This window comes from Phocoena sinus, chromosome 13 (assembly GCF_008692025.1).
Source record: "Phocoena sinus isolate mPhoSin1 chromosome 13, mPhoSin1.pri, whole genome shotgun sequence".
In the NCBI taxonomy this organism is placed as follows: Eukaryota; Metazoa; Chordata; class Mammalia; order Artiodactyla; family Phocoenidae; genus Phocoena; species Phocoena sinus.
The window spans coordinates 12932084-12947877 of NC_045775.1; the positions used below are offsets into that span (position 1 = coordinate 12932084).

Here is a 15794-nt window from a genome sequence, read left to right on the forward strand (position 1 = left end):
TTACTTTCCAGGAGTTTGCAAACAAATATATAATGAGAATAACAAGTGCACAATAACCTCTCCCAAATTCCTTTTCCCAAACTTAGGTGATTCCTAGTTTTACCATTCTCATGCCTCCTCTCTATACTTGCCCCTTGTCAATCATATCTAGTCTCATGGCCTCAACCACTACCTGTATTAATAACTAATAGACAAATTGCTATTATATAGTATCTTATGTTTAAATAGAGCTTCACAGTTTGTATTCTCATATATGCTATCTCAGTTCATCTTCACAACAACCCTGTAAACTGTCTGCTATGCGCTAGGAAATGAAAGATTCTTCTGTCAGGAGATAATATTTTAGCTGAACTTGATGGATTAATAGAAATCTTCCAGGCAAAGGAAAGAGAATTTCCCAAGAAGAGAGAAGAAGCAAATGCAAAAGTACTGAGAAGTACAACTCCAGAGTATGACAGAGCAAAGAAGAGTGAAAAGATGTAGCAGGAGATGAGGTTGGAAGGGTATGCAAAAGCTAGAAAATAAAGGGTCTTGTATGCTGTGCATTTTTACCTTTACTGTATAAAGCGAGAAACCACTTAATGGTTTTATTCAAAGGAGTGATGTGATTTTATTTTTTTTTCAATAGTTATGAGAATGAAAAAGAACAAGTCTCAGGAGTGAGATGACGAAAGGCTGAACTAATAGAGTGGCAGTGAGGGATGAGTTTGAGAGACATTCAAAAAGTGGGATTTATAGGACTTAAGTAATGATTTGATGGGGAATGAGAGAGATGGAGGAACTGAAGGTGATACCCAAGGTTTGATGTAGAGGACTGGGTTGATAGAGGGCACCTTCAAAGTGCTAGGGTGCACAGGGAGATCAGTGGAGGTCGGGGGGTGGGGGGGAAGGGGAGATAAGTATTTTGTACACTTTGAACCTGAAGTATCTGTAAGAAATTCACATGAAGATGTTCTGTAGGCAGTTGTAAATAAGGAACTGGACAGTAATGTCTGGATTTAAGATCACCAGTGGTCATTTTTCCTCTTCTTGAACACTCCCTCTTTAGGATGCTAAAATGGACTTAAAGGAGATATATAGTAAGGACAGAAAAAAAATGAGGGAGGCTTCTGTTTCTGTTCTCCTTCAGGCAGTAGATGAAAAGGCAGGAATGCTGGGAAAGGTAGACTTTTATCTGAGCCTGTTTCCTTCCTGCTTCCCCCCACCCAAAAAATAAATAGATGCTCTGTGGTTAAGGCAGCCAAGTAGCAGTCTGCCACATAGTGGAAGATTCTGAATACGTGACTTAGGGTTTGAAGTTTTCTCAGGAGGAAACGGGAGATTATTGAAGAGAAATAAGATGATCACGGTATACACAACACTTATCTTGCATAGTTATATTAGGTGGATAAAAAAGTAGTAATTTACAGAGGGAGAATCACAGTATTATTTGGAATGGGCTAAAGAAAAAGGAGGAATTAAGGCCAACTGAAGAAGGCATCTGGAGATGTTACTAGTACATATGTTGTGTCAGTTTCCTCCTCATCTGTAAAATGGATTATAATAGTACCTATCTCACACTTCATAGAGTTGTTATTAAATACAATATTGCATATAAAATGCTCAGTACACTGCCTGACACAAAGTAGGTGCTCAATAGGTGTCTGATAAATGAATAATGAATGAGATCAAAAGAAATTCAGCCTGCAGGCACTACTGAACACCACTACTGGTTACCGAGCATTTTCTTTCTTTTTAAAAAATCAGTACAATCCACTCTCCTAGAGACTATGGTACAGGTGCTAAACCTATGTTCTGAAAAAAATCAAAGGTCATCAATGGTCACTCTTTCTCTTCTTGAACCTCCTTAGGATGGTAACATGAACTTTAAAGGAGGAATATGATAAGAACACTAAAAACTGAGAGAGCCAACTGTTTCTTTCCTCCTTCAGGCAGTAGGTAAAAATGTAAACTCCACTGTGAAAATACTTTGGTAAAGACTGTGGGTTTTTGTTGGTTGTCTCAGAATTCATTATATTTATTTTTCCCTTAAATTATATGCTAAGATTCTCTGTTCAGTTTGAGTAAAAATTCAAAAGAAGTATAATAAGGAAAATAGAGATTGAAGGGAGAAACAAGTCATTAAGATCTGCTTTAGGCAGGAAGGGCTTTTGAAGACCCTTCAGGATCAGATGGTCTCCAAAGTACAGAAGTTCCAGAATATGAATCCATGATTATATTGGCAGTGGCTAGTCACACAACTAAAAAAGAGTACAGCCTAGCAAAAAGGATTACCTGAAAAGTCATCAAAGAAAAGGAACAGGGGCCATATATAGTCCAATTCTGCTATCATAATTTCTTTTGTGTCATCACTAACAATAGTGGTGAACATTTTCAACTTAAGACCACTGCTATAAATCTATAGGTTAGGCCCAAATGTAGAAGACATGGAATGAATGGAATAAAGCATCTCCTATTTTTAAATAGTTATAGCAAGTGCTGTAGATCACCTGTGCTTGCTATGACTATTTTTGAGATTCCAAGAAACTTCTGGAAACTCAAAACTTTGACTATAATTCATTCAGCAGGGACTTTAATTTTTATTGTGGATTGTTCAAATTTTAAGAGAAATTGGTGACACAGCAAAGAATGATCTTTCAAACTGAATTCAGATTCAATCATGGATTACAGAGATAAATCAGGAGTGGGCTGGGTGAAATGATCTATTAAAACTAGGGCTTTTAATCGCTCTTCTGTGTAGAGAGGCATGGAGCGCTCCCTCTAATTGCATGGGAATCACTCCTCATGGTCTTGCATTTTTCCACATATTTTAGAAAAAAAAAAATTTAGAAAGAGTACAGACATATACAATGAAACACTTTATGTGTCAGAAAAACTGCTGTACAGTTTTATTCTAGGTGACAACTTCCTGTTTGAACTTCCTGTTTGTCTTTAAAATAAAATTATTTTATTTTGTTGGTCTATCCATATATTTTTTAAAATAGGATTAAAAATCAGGATAAACATAATTATCTTACATAATGCCTCTCCTCTGCAATGATTAATACCCTTAGCTTTTTGAAATAAAGGCACTTTACCATACAAGAAAATTACTATCATTATTCTTTATGAATTTAAATGAGTATAAATCCATTTTTCCAATTCCTGCGTCTTTTTGTTTTCTAATGTTGTCTTCCAAACACTTTTTCTTCTAATTTCCTAAATGCCCTCATGCCTTAAGTTCCACCCTTCTTGGCCCATATATTTTATACAGAGCATGTCTGATAAATAATATTACCATGAGGTCACAGGGCCACAGGCTTAGACCTGTTATATCACTGGCAATTTGCACTTTTACTGCCATTCTCAGTTTTCAGTTTGTCCATGCCACAAATAAAGTGGATGGAAATATTAAATATAGTTGTGTACACCTGAAAAATCGTCCTTGGTTTTATTTTGTTTGTTTGAATCTAGGAAGGAGTGAGGTGGAAGTAAGGCTACTTCAGGAAAGAATGTAATTTGTAATTGAGGAAAGGAAAATGGCTTCTCAGTTGTTTCCGGGCAAGTGAGGCTTCTACCAAGTACTCCAGAAAAAACAAACAACCCTCTCCCTAAAGCACCTTTCTCCCCTTCCCTCCTCCTGCCCCCGACGTACCCCCTCTCTCTCTCCCCCAAATCTCCAGGATGTGAAAGCTGACACCGCGGGCGGTCCGCAGTGCTGGGGACCTGGCTTCAAGTTATGCGACAACTGCTGCAGCTGATAGCTTCTTTACTAAACACGGTGCGGTGTCCCAGTCCCTCTACCCCAGGGCAGCGCACCTCTGCTCTTCTGTAATCACAACTGAAAATGACTGAAAAAGGGAAGAAACACAGGGCTCCCTCATTTTTTAGTGTCCCTACCACAGTCCTCTTTTAAAGATCATTCTACCATCCTATAGAGGGGACCTGCTTTCTGTAATTTAAATGATAATTATCCCTTTGATGTTTTTAGGATGGGCTTCCCTACTGTGACTTCGTGTTGCATATATAAAAGGCATCACACACACCTACAATTTTTTTAACAACAAATGAGCTTAAAAAGATAAAGGTGCACAATAACTGGAGATTAAAAAATAAGATATCGCCAAACAACGCTTCAGTGCAAATACAACTAACAAGCAAAATCTTGCCCAATTAGACAAAGCTGCTTCACAAACGCGCACACTTCTCAGTCAAATCTCCCCTACAGCACAACACGGTCTAAAGTATCAGTGTTCATTTTTCCCGACACACAAGTTGTCAGTAAGTCATCAACGACCTAACATTGCCACGAAAGAGACCTCCAGGGCGCGATAAATAAGTACATCTCCTCGAAGCAAAGAAATGGCATCATGACCCCCTACGGTTGATGCGGTTTGCAGCGCGGAGACCGTTCTCCGGAGAGAAACCAGAGAGCACAGCGTAAAATGCTAGAGTAGGGGAAATCGACAAAAGACTGGAAATCACTTTGAAAGCTTTGGAGGTTGTGTCCGTGAGAGAACAACGCGACTTATCGAGAACTGACTTTTGCCCCCACCCCATGCCGAGAAACATAAAGAATCGGGCCGGGCAAGCCCCGCTACGCAGTGCTTATCGCGGCCGGGGGTCGCAGCGCTGGCGCCCGCCAGATTCACAACCTGCTCGGCTGCCGCAGCACGCCGGGGCCGCGCGCCCTGCTCCGCGCGAATCCACGCTCCGGGTTTCCGCGTTCACCGGCTCCGCGCGGAAGAGCCCTGCCGGGAGGGCACCTCGAAGAGCCTTGTCCGGGGAGTCCCGGGAGCGCTCTCCCGCTCTGCGCCACCTGCCCGAGGCGTCTGGCCCAGGGGCGCGAGTTCGTGACCTGTGGGCGGTCCAGGTTGGCCTTGAGCTCGAGGCAGCGGCTAAGGCGTCACCGCAGAGGCCCTCACCGAACACTAGCCTTCCAAAGCCTGAGAGTTGTCCGGCGGAGTTTCTCTTGATCTTTGCTTAAGTAGCCTCAGGTTCTTCCAAGCTGGACGCCCCCTACTAGCAGTCAGGGGTAGACTCCCTCCTAGCAATGGAGGTTTGTCTGCCTCGAGCCCTTTGGCCAAGGGAGATACTCATGGTGTCCTCAGAACCCAAAACAGCAGTTTTTCCTGGACGTGATAAGGAATTTGAAGGCACTCTGCAAATCGTAAAACTCTCTGCTTAAAGAGAAAGTCGACCTTCACTGCGTCTCCAGAATTTCACTCTCTTGAAAATTCCCACCTGAATGTAAACCTCAACAGGGATTTTGTTCGCTGCCTTTATCCCCAAGGCATTGAAAAGTGCCTAAGGTCAGTAGGCAGGAGGTCAATGAATAATTGTTGAAATAAGCGAATGTACAAACAACACACTTGAGGAAACTGATCAGGTTGGGAACAGGTAAGAATTCTTGCTTTCCTGGTAGGCAAGCCACCAAACATTTACTGGGCACTACTCCTTGCCAAGTCTTCCAGGCTTTGGCTAGGACAGTCAGGATCCGGGGAGGGCTGGCAAATGTACGTGTCCTTCAAGGACACAGAAAGGGGCTTTATAAAATGGCTTTGTCCAATCCCTCAACCCAGGATTCCGAGGAAGTTTCATTCCCTTCCCTTCACTATCCCCTCCCCAGCCCCACCCAAAGCACATTCAATAAAATATATTCAGTGCATAAACAAGGCGATTATTAAACGTTGGTTGATGATTAGCATGATTTGCCCAAGGTCACCCAGGACAAGAAGCTTCAGAGCCAGCTCCCTTCAACACACATTTCTCCAACGCCGTTCTGGACCAGAACCCTCCTGAGTAGTGGGGTACTAGAAGGCCTGGCTCCCTGTACTGCCAGTATAAGACCCTTGGAAGAAATGGCCCGCACAAAGTGCCCACCATAACAGTTTCCTCGACAGTGAGCCGGGAAGACGCGCTCACAGCTTGCTGGGAACTCTTCCTTCAGAGAAAGGAATTTCTGCAGTTTTCTCCTTCACCTTGCAGCCCCTCAAAGAGTGGGCCGGGGGCCCTCTAGGCATGAGGGTGGCGGGAAAAGCAGGCTCCACGTGTCCCAGCTCTGGCCTCAGCCTTCACCACCAGACGGGGTAACCGCGGGGCGTGGTGAGCCTAGCCCGCTCTGCCAGCCCAGGTGAAGGTTGCTCGAGTGGCCAGGCTCCCTTTTCTTAGCTACTTTCCTTTTGAGTTTCTGCTAAAATCTGGAGACAGGGAATCCACTCTCGGAAGCTCCGAGCCCCTCCAACTGAGCATGCGCCAATGCCTGACTGCTTTTGGTCACGGCGCCAGATCTCTCCAAGCTGGGCTGCGGAGCCCGGAGGAGGAGGGAGGAGGGAGGGGGGAGGAGGAAGGAGGGGAAAGGGGAGGGGGTGCCTGGAGAGGCGGCGGCTCCAGCGCCTGCGCATCCGGCTCCAGGGACCCTAGGTTTTCTATGGGATTCCCAGTCTGCAGCAGAGACTTACCGGAGCGTGCTGCAGCGACTGCTGGGCTTGCAAGGCGCGATTCAAGAGGGATTTAAGCAGTCTAGAGCTCCACAGAAAAAAAGAGCGTGAGGGAACCATACACGGAGACGGCTTAACCGTTTATCCGAATTAAATATATGTACATATATTTATTTACAAAGAACTGTTGAGTTTTATCATTTTCGCTAAGTGACCGTGGGCAGCGCTATAACAGTAAGTAGAAAATACGATCTTCGTGGCATTTCTGCATGTGTAGTGCAGCCAGTTGTCTGGGAGATGCTTTGGCTATTGTCACTTACTTTGCTTTGCATAGATACATCTAAATGCACGGTGACAGTTGCTTTGGTTAATGCTGGTGATATGAACGTACTGTTAGTCCATGAGGGACCTTTTGGAATAACGGCGGCGGGGGAAGGGGGGATGTTTATATGCAGCGTGTTTGGGGGATTGTCTTAGGCTAGATTTAAGATAGGTGCAACAGAGGTGCTTTTTAAGTTTGTCGCTAAGTAGGCAGATTTCCTTACACAGATTTAAGTAGCTAATTGACCGACTGTGAAGTTTTCCGGGTGCTGATAAAACTCTTGAGCGGTTGCAGTCAAGTACCAAACTGTCATCCGTGGGGCTGGTGCACCATTTTTTTCACTGTGGAAGAGCAGCGAACGTGTTTGCTAAGTAAAACTGAGTGGACGAGATGGTGTGGAAACCAGGGTTGGTTTCCAAATGGGATGTTAGTGTTTAGAACCACAGAGCTAGGCGCTAGAAGCACATTTCTCTGTTAGTATTTAGAAATGAATAGATAATTTTTCGGTTTTGATTTTTCATCACGATGGTGAATGGGCAGAAAAAGGAAAGATGTTCAACCGCCCTGTCAGCCCGGTCTATTCTGAACAGAGTCTGAGACTCAGAGCCTCTGAATGGGGATCGTCAGATCCAAACTAGTTACCTGCCTTTGCATCCTGTATTCGCATTCCGGAATGCAGGGTTGAAAAATGAAAACCCAGATGTTTTACCTTTGGTAGTGTTTCTTTAAAGGAGAAAAGGTCGTTCTGTGTTTTGAGTTAAAATGGGTTCTTCCTTGCCCAGAAACGGAAGAAGGGTCTTTGCAAGGTCAACCCCCCGTGGAAATCAGGGGCTCTGGTGAATTGGGGGAGGGGGCAGGAAATGGTGATGCTCCCTGGGGGCGCTCAGCACTGCACGGATCAGTGCCCTGTGAGATGTCAGAGTGGGAATCCATTTTTCTAGAGTTGCCCTCCTGGCCATGTTTTGGAGACTGAAATGAAATGGAAATGCTAGTGGGTGTAGTAAAAACAAGTGTATACTATCTGTGTGTCATAGCCCACTTGAAGACAGGAGGAGCAAGGAAGTTGTGTTTCTACATATTAATTTTTTCAATTTAAAGGGGTTTCACGTTGAGACAAATTAAAAATGAAACTCTTGGGAAGACACATTTTATCCTCACTGCCATTTAAACTGCCTACATATGTGTGTTGTGGCTGGTGGGGGGAGGGGCGTCCTGCTTCATTGAACACCTCACTCATGAGTATACTCTCATTAAACTTGGGTGTTCATAACCCCAGAAAATGCTGCACTGAAGCAGGCTGGCAGAAGGGCATGAGGCAGGCAGACAAGAGAAGAGCATGACCAGTGTGTGCTGGATTTCCATGGAAAAAGTAGATCCAATATCTGGGATGAAATGAAATAAATTTTGCCCCAAATAGGATAGATCATTATAGGACTTTTGGCTCTTCAGTCAGTCTGACTATCTGGAACCCTTTGAAGGAATTTATAATTTATTTAAGTGGATGAAATTTGACATAGAAAATTCGAGAATATCCTCTCCTTGGAAACCCAAAGTGTAAATCATACTGCCTTCTCTGTCCCTCCCTTCTTTACTCCAGGGCAGAAGGACCAATCATTTGTCATAATTGAGCCATACTCCTCGTCAACCCTGAAAACTGGAATCAGCTGCCTGAATAGTGCAGGTGTAGCGCTGCATTGATAAATGGGTGGTGGAGAAAGAAGGGGAGACCTGGTGTGAAAGCTCATAGATGTTTGCTCTCAGATACCTTGCTTCATAGGCTGACAGTTATAGAGGAAAACATTGGGCAGGGACCTTCGAAAGCATCTAGTCCAAACCTGTTGTTTTTTTTTTTTTTTTTTTTTTTTTTGCGGTATGCGGGCCTCTCACAGTTGTGGCCTCTCCCGTTGCGGAGCACTGGCTCCGGACACGCAGGCTCAGCGGCCATGGCTCACGGGCCCAGCCGCTCCACGGCACGTGGGATCCTCCCAGACCGGGGCATGAACCCGTGTCCCCTGCATCGGCAGGCGGACTCTCAACCACAGCGCCACCAGGGAAGCCCCAAACCTGTTGTTTTACAGATGAGAACACTGAGGCTCAGAGCCATGGAGCTAGGGGAAAGTCAATTAACTTCTAGTCTATGGAATAAAGAATTAAAACGTATTGTTGAGTGGAAGTGTCCCCTTCTCTCTGTACCTACAGCATCCTCAAGGACATAAATAATTGCCTGCTTCCCAGCACATCTGTCGAGAGAGTCCCAGGGTCCCTTTTCATACCATCGCATCTCTCTTCTCTGCCTTGCTCTTTTTTTTTTTTTGGTAAGGTCTCTGTCTCTTTTTACTATTGTCCCTCACTTCTGATATACCCACCTCATTAGATGTTTAGTCTGGCCTTCCTAGCTTCTCAGTCCATTTCTTTAGAATTCTTCAAGTTTTTGGAGAGAACTGGCAAACCAGTTGGAATCTTCAGCTCCTGTTTGAAAACTGTCCAGGCCCGTTTGTATCCCCTCTCTGCTCTGTTCCCCAGGATCCTTTAAGGAATCCAGCCTTCTGAGAACCTGTAGGTGCCTTCCCTCTTTTCTACCTGTCTCACCTCCTCCAGCACTGCTGCAGCTACAGGCACTGGGACCTAGTGGAGTGAGGAAGCTGCAGTGTAAACACACAGCAGGCTCTGCCAGCTCTCCTTTGGCTCCTAGAAGGCAGAACCCAAATCAGAGCTGCCTGTCTCCAGCCTTCATGGAAATGCTCCAGATGAAGCCACCTGCAGAGAAAGGGGCTGGGGGCTGGGCGGGAAGACTGAAGGAAGACGCCCGAATCGTTCTACCTGAAGCAGGCGCTGTAGAGGAGAGCAGTGCAGCTTTTTAAAACCTTTAGAGCTTTTAAAGTGCCGTCTTGCTGGACAGGGACTGCAAAGCAGGCAATAATACCTGCCTAATTGGCCCTTCTCTTTCCTTCTTTTTTTTCCTCCTTTCTGTTCATTTGCGTTCTCTATTTCTCCCTCATTTTCTCCCTTTCATAAACATTTCCTGAGTGCCTGTGCAGTAAAGCTCTAGGCCTTTTAAAGAGAATCCAGGCATTCCTGTCGCTTCTTGCAGGCACTCAGAAAGAGACTGAAACCATCACAAATGTCCCCTTTGGGGAAATGCCAGGAATTCTTACCTGAAAAAGCTGAAACATTAATGGAGGCTTGAGAAAGACAAAGTCTGCGTCTCTTCCTCGTTTGAGAGATAAGCTAAATACACTTGGAAATTGTTGAGGAAGCTAAGGAAGCAAGGTGGTGAGTTTCTCAACACATTCCCCAATCAACAGTTCAATTTAACCACTTACCTCATGGTAAACCTTTACTGAAGCTCTGTCCCGTAGAGTCTGTCCCTAACAAATGCTCTTGGGTCAGATGTCACCTCGTCTTGCTATCCTGTTCTGAAAACAGGCATGTCCAAGCTATTGTGAACACCACATAGCTTCTGCAGATATCAGAGACTTGTAGCTGCTAAGCGTCCGGCTTTGATTTGCTGTGCCATGAATCTCATTCTGTAATAGGATAGCACGGTTAGAAATGTTGTCCTGGGCAAGCTATGGGTTTTCTATTTGGATTGTATATAGGTATGGATTCCAAACATTGCTGAGGAGCTCCCTGTGGAATTTCATAGAATGACAGTATAATATTGATATGAAATGTGTGGTTTCCTAATTCGCAAGAGCAAAATATATTTAATGTTGTTCTACACGTCTTTTTCTTTGTATGGAGTAATTATTATTCTCCTACGATTAGTGATTCTTTAGGAAGATAGGAAGGTTCTTCTTATCGAGGGGATCCCATTCAGTTAATCTAAGGTTGAAATTGACAATGTCCGTCTCAGTTGCATTTAGTAGATATAAATATATTAATTTTCTAAAGTATCAAATGGTGCAGAGATAAATTAATAAATGAGTGATATTTCTACTATCCCAGTGGTTAATTCACATAATTTATAGAGTATATGAACTGGATGGGATCCATATAAGTTACCTAATCCATCCCTTCAGCACGTAAAAAATATAGTAGAGTAAGGAACATTTTTATCTTAAAGACATATCTGCAAAGTGAAAGCACATTTCACAAGGGCAGAGATTTTAATGATCTTTTTCATATTTCCACAATATCTATACAATGTCTTTTATAGATACTCTGTAATATTTCTCAATTAAATATTTGTTCTCATAAGAATCAGTTACATGTAACTTGTTAATTATGTCAAGAAATTAAATCATTTATACCAAAATCATGCACAGAATTAAAATTGCTTTAAATATCTTTATGTTACTAAAAGGAAAATCTAGACTAAAAGTTATTCTATACTTTACTTTCAGTGAAGACATAAAAGCACTATATTAATACCTTTAAGCATGCTTTTTAATCCACTTACAGAGTATACTCCCTTTTATTTCTTAATAAGTAAAAATGTATATTATTTTTACCTATTTATAAGAATTGATATCAATGTGTAAATCTAGACTATGGTAGATATGTGTACCAATTATTTAGATCATGGGTCTCAAGCTATGGAATTATTTTAATGTGTTCACATTGTGAAGGGACCATAACACTTCTCATTTACAGTTGTTTGTTTCTAAAGACGGCTTATGCTCTTTTAAGTGAATCAAAATAGTTTGAGTTGCTTCCAGCTTCACTCATTGAGAACTCCACAAATGGGATCTTGGGGGTGCTTTAGAAACTGCTTAATGAATGAAACAGAAATGGAATAGCAAATTACTGAAGAATCCTCAAAGAGGTTTGACACTTTAATAATAAGGTGTCTGTGAATACATTAAAGAGATGTTCTATACCCTTATCAGCTAACTTAAAGCATGCAAGTCAGATAATTTGTCCATGATTCTTTTGTTTTCTCTGGATTTCTCCACTGCCTTCCTTTACTGCAGTTCTAACACAGATGACCTGCTGTGTAGCCATCAGTTGTTTCTTTGGGTTTTTTTTAAGACAATGCACTGCATTTCTAACCATTTCTTGTATAATTTTCAGGTGAACAACCTATTTCCTTTTGTTCTATATTACAATTAAGACTTGGAGTACTCTCATTCACCAAGTAGCCTTCAAGCTCAATATATCTAATGCAATAATTGCCAAAGTTTTTATAGAAAGAAGGACTCTCTTAATTGAAAAGATTTCATTTTTTTGAAGTATTGCTCATAAAAGGCAAAGTGTTAACAAATCAGTTAAATTTACTTGCAATTATTATAGATCTGTAGAATGAATACTGTTTTTCTTTATTCTTGCTCGTATAGGGATTTTTCTGAAAAAGAAATCTGTCACTTTAAGTGTATCTTTTTCTCCTTTCTTTGGATCTTGTTTATTATCTCTTGGGCTCTGAAACTTTTGAAGAGCTGAATGTAAATAGATTTTTTGCAAATTATTAACATGTTAAATGTCTTTGTAGCCTCGGTAAATTTTTTCCAAGGTGAATAACTAGATACTAATATTTCTGTTGTATCATACTTTAGCATGTTTGTTGCATTTGAAGGCTTCTTAGAATAGTAGATTCTGGTGCTGCTGGAGTCTGGTGTTTTACATTTTGCCTTGGCTTTATTAATTTTTGATTAGCATGTTTATTTCTGATTTCTTGAAACCCAATCTTAAATTGAGTGAAATTTCCCATTGGAGGCCCATTAAGCATTGTCAATAAAGTTGACATGTTTACTAATAAAATATTTCATTTTTAATGTATGAAATAGTGCTGTACAAGTCTGATTTTCAAGTAGCAACTTCTGGAATTCTTTGGCTTTTGACGTTATGAGTTAATGAAAGACTGTCAATTTTGTTTATTCCAGAAGTTCAAGTGTTTCTTAAATTTATACATAAGGTGCTTGGTGTTTGCTTTCTTACTCATATGGGAAATTTTATGAAAAATAAAAAAGAAATTGTGAAATAAGTTTAACTTCTAAACAAAATTGTTAGTTTTTCTTTTAAATGTTTATAAAGGTATTTATTCCTCGGAGTGAGGTGAAAACCATCCAGTCTTCCCCCATTTTTAGTTAGTAAATGGAAAAATTCCTCAACCCTCACGAAGGTTTCAGTTGACTCAAAAGAAACTATAGGAGGAAATCTAAAGCAAGAGTTTTCAAGCTAGATACATTTAGATAAAAATCCCCAGTTCCACAGTTTATTAGTTCTGTGACCTTGAACACGTTGTTTAACCTCTTAGTCTCAGTTTCCATTTAAAATAGTAATTCACAGGATTCTTGAACAGAGAACAGAAGACTATGTATTAAAGGATATAATATAATGCCTCATTATTGAAAGTTTGCAATTAATGATTGTCATTGTCATCACTATCATTCCTTTCATCAGAAATCAATGATTCCTAAACCACTTTAGTCTCTGAGCTGTAGTAATTCTACTCATAATGGAACCTCTGAATAAGGAATTGAGCTATGACCAGTGAACAGTTAACAATGCTTAACCTACCTTGTAAAACAAATATCTATTAAGTAAGTGTGCCAAGCACTGTGTAGTCACTGTGGAATCAGCATTAAATAAAATACAATGTCAGCCTTCAAGGAAGTTATTCCTAATGAGGAAGATAAGTACAATTCAGTACGTCAAGTGAAATAAAAATATGGTATAGATGCACAGAGGAAAAAATTTCTAGAAGAAGTACCTACACTGAGACCTCAAACTTCCCATTTCTCTCATTCTTTCTTTAAATGCATCCCATTTCCATTATACCTTTTCTTTACCACCATCTCCCTACCATGTAATACCAGCATATAGTTAGACACAACAGAATATGGTAATAAGAGGACATTTTTAAGCTTGTTTCCTTATTGAATACATTTTAAGGTCATATATTAATTATTTTCCAATGTAGCTAAATAATGTGGCCCTTACCTCCCACCCTAGCCTCCAGTGGGTCACTGGAACTCAGTGAAAATATTTCAAGAGCTTTGCCTTTGATTTAAATATTATATGATGATACTTCTATCCTTTAATATCTTCCAAAAAAGAGATTTCTGTCTGATACTCTCTGCTCACCTCCCTTATTACTCCAGCTAATTTCATGACTAATCTTTCAAATGTATCTGTGGGAGGACTCATATGATCATACAATCTACTCCTTCATTTTTTTCTCCTAGGGCTTTTATGATAAGGAAAATATACCTCCTTATCCCTGAAAACGTGTTTCCAACCCCTATACACATACACACACACACACAAATCCAAAATGGCCTTACTGTCTTTAGGTCTTCTAAGAGCCTTTTCACTTCTCCTCAGCTTTTTCCTCCCTTCTCCCCCTATTTCCTGCCCTACTTACTAAGGAATTTCAAGTATATTTCTTATCTGGAGTTAAAAAGGAGCATCCTTTTCTCCTTTTGAAGTCTACAAAAGTTGCACCTAAATTCTGAGGTTATTTTGTATAGTAGGAGTATTGGATGATTCACAGAATTGGGTAGGACTTTTGAGTCTAATTAATTTGGGGGGCTTTTTTTCTCACTTGTGAAATGGGCTCATATATTTACCTTATAGGAATCTTTATATATATATATATATATATATATATATATATATATGGTGTTCTCGAGATATATACATATATATATATATATATATATATATATATATATATATATATATATGTATATCCATCCCTTCGGACCTCTACCTTCCCTCCTGCATTTCACCATTTCTCCTAGCAGGATACTTAGGTGTTCTGCTCTTTCCAGGTATATTTGTCCTAATTTTCTGGTGGTTAAATAATAGCTAATACACACATATCCCAGGTAGCATGGTGAGTGTGGTCCTAGAGAAGGTATACTGAATGAATCAATGCCTTAGCATAGACCCATGTTCCTGCATCTGTTTGGAAAAGTTCTCCATTCATTTAAGACATGCCTCCTACTAAAGTTCCCAAAGCTTTTATTGACTAATGTTCAGTTAATGAACAATCCATCCCCATCCAGTGATTTATAATGCTCTTCATAAATTATGTTGGAGGATATCTGCTAACCTTTAATTATCTTCCAACCTTTATCTTCTCCTTCCTTTACCTTTTTCTGAGGTGCCAAGTGCGTTTGAAACATTCTAATGACATCCTTACTTCACTTCTTTGTGTCAGGTCTGGCATTATCAAACTTACATATTTTTGGTCCATCAAATGTCCATCAGATAACATCAAATAAATGGCAGAAAGGGAATCCTTAGTGGAGCACACAATACTATTGCAGAGCATGTTCGAGGCAGGGTTGGCCTCTCAGAGCCTTTGTTTGTTGAGCATTTGTAGAAGTGTGCACTAATGCATGTTGGCCAAGAGCAGAGAACGGCTCTCAAAGCAAGGGTGAGGGAGAGGTGCAGCTACATACAGATACATACCTACCTACCTACATACATACACATATACATGATAGGCACACAATAAGCTCAATATACTGTCATAGATTGTTTTACATTTTAAGCAAAATATTTAAGAGCAAATAGCTTTATAACAAATCAGCACTTTTGAGATGGCATTAAAAGGAAGCACTTTTGAAAGTTTTCTCATTCTAGGTGAAGTGGCAGGGTTGAAAGGGAAGGTGGTTTAAATTTGGTGGTAAGGACATTTTAGACTTTGTTTCTTTTTATTTATTTATTTTATTTTATTATTATTATTTTTTTGCGGTACGCGGGCCTGTCACTGTCGTGGCCTCTCCCGTTGTGGAGCACAGGCTCCAGACGCGCAGGCTCAGCGGCCACGGCTCACGGGCCCAGCCGCTGCACGGCGTGTGGGATCTTCCCGGACCGGGGCACGAACCCGTGTCCCCTACATCGGCAGGCGGACTCTCAACCACTGCGCCACCAGGGAAGCCCTAGACTTTGTTTCTTTAAAGAAATATTTCCAAGACACTGATAGTTATTTCCCCTCAAAGAGTTTTGTGGAAACGTTTTTCGAGGTAAATAGTGCTTCCTACACCCCACTCTTAAATATTTTCAGTGCATATTTTCATTTTAATAATAAATCTGAGTGGTCCTGTTGTAAAGACCCAGTATCTGCTTACTTCGCTTAATCTCATGTTTCCAAACCTGTT

General features: G+C 41.0%; 1 protein-coding gene across 3 annotated transcripts in view; it reads left to right on the forward strand.

Annotated features, from left to right (window-relative positions):
- The first annotated feature begins 6388 nt into the window (after positions 1–6388).
- Positions 6389–15794, forward strand: part of VSNL1 (visinin like 1) — a 101656-nt gene continuing 92250 nt past the window's right edge. For 2 of the 3 annotated variants that reach the window (XM_032653000.1, XM_032652999.1), the window contains exon 1: positions 6423–6653. The gene's annotated coding sequence lies outside the window, so the exon portion shown is untranslated. Of the gene's footprint in view, positions 6654–15794 lie in introns of all 3 variants that reach the window. The other variant, XM_032652998.1, reaches the window with a different exon arrangement.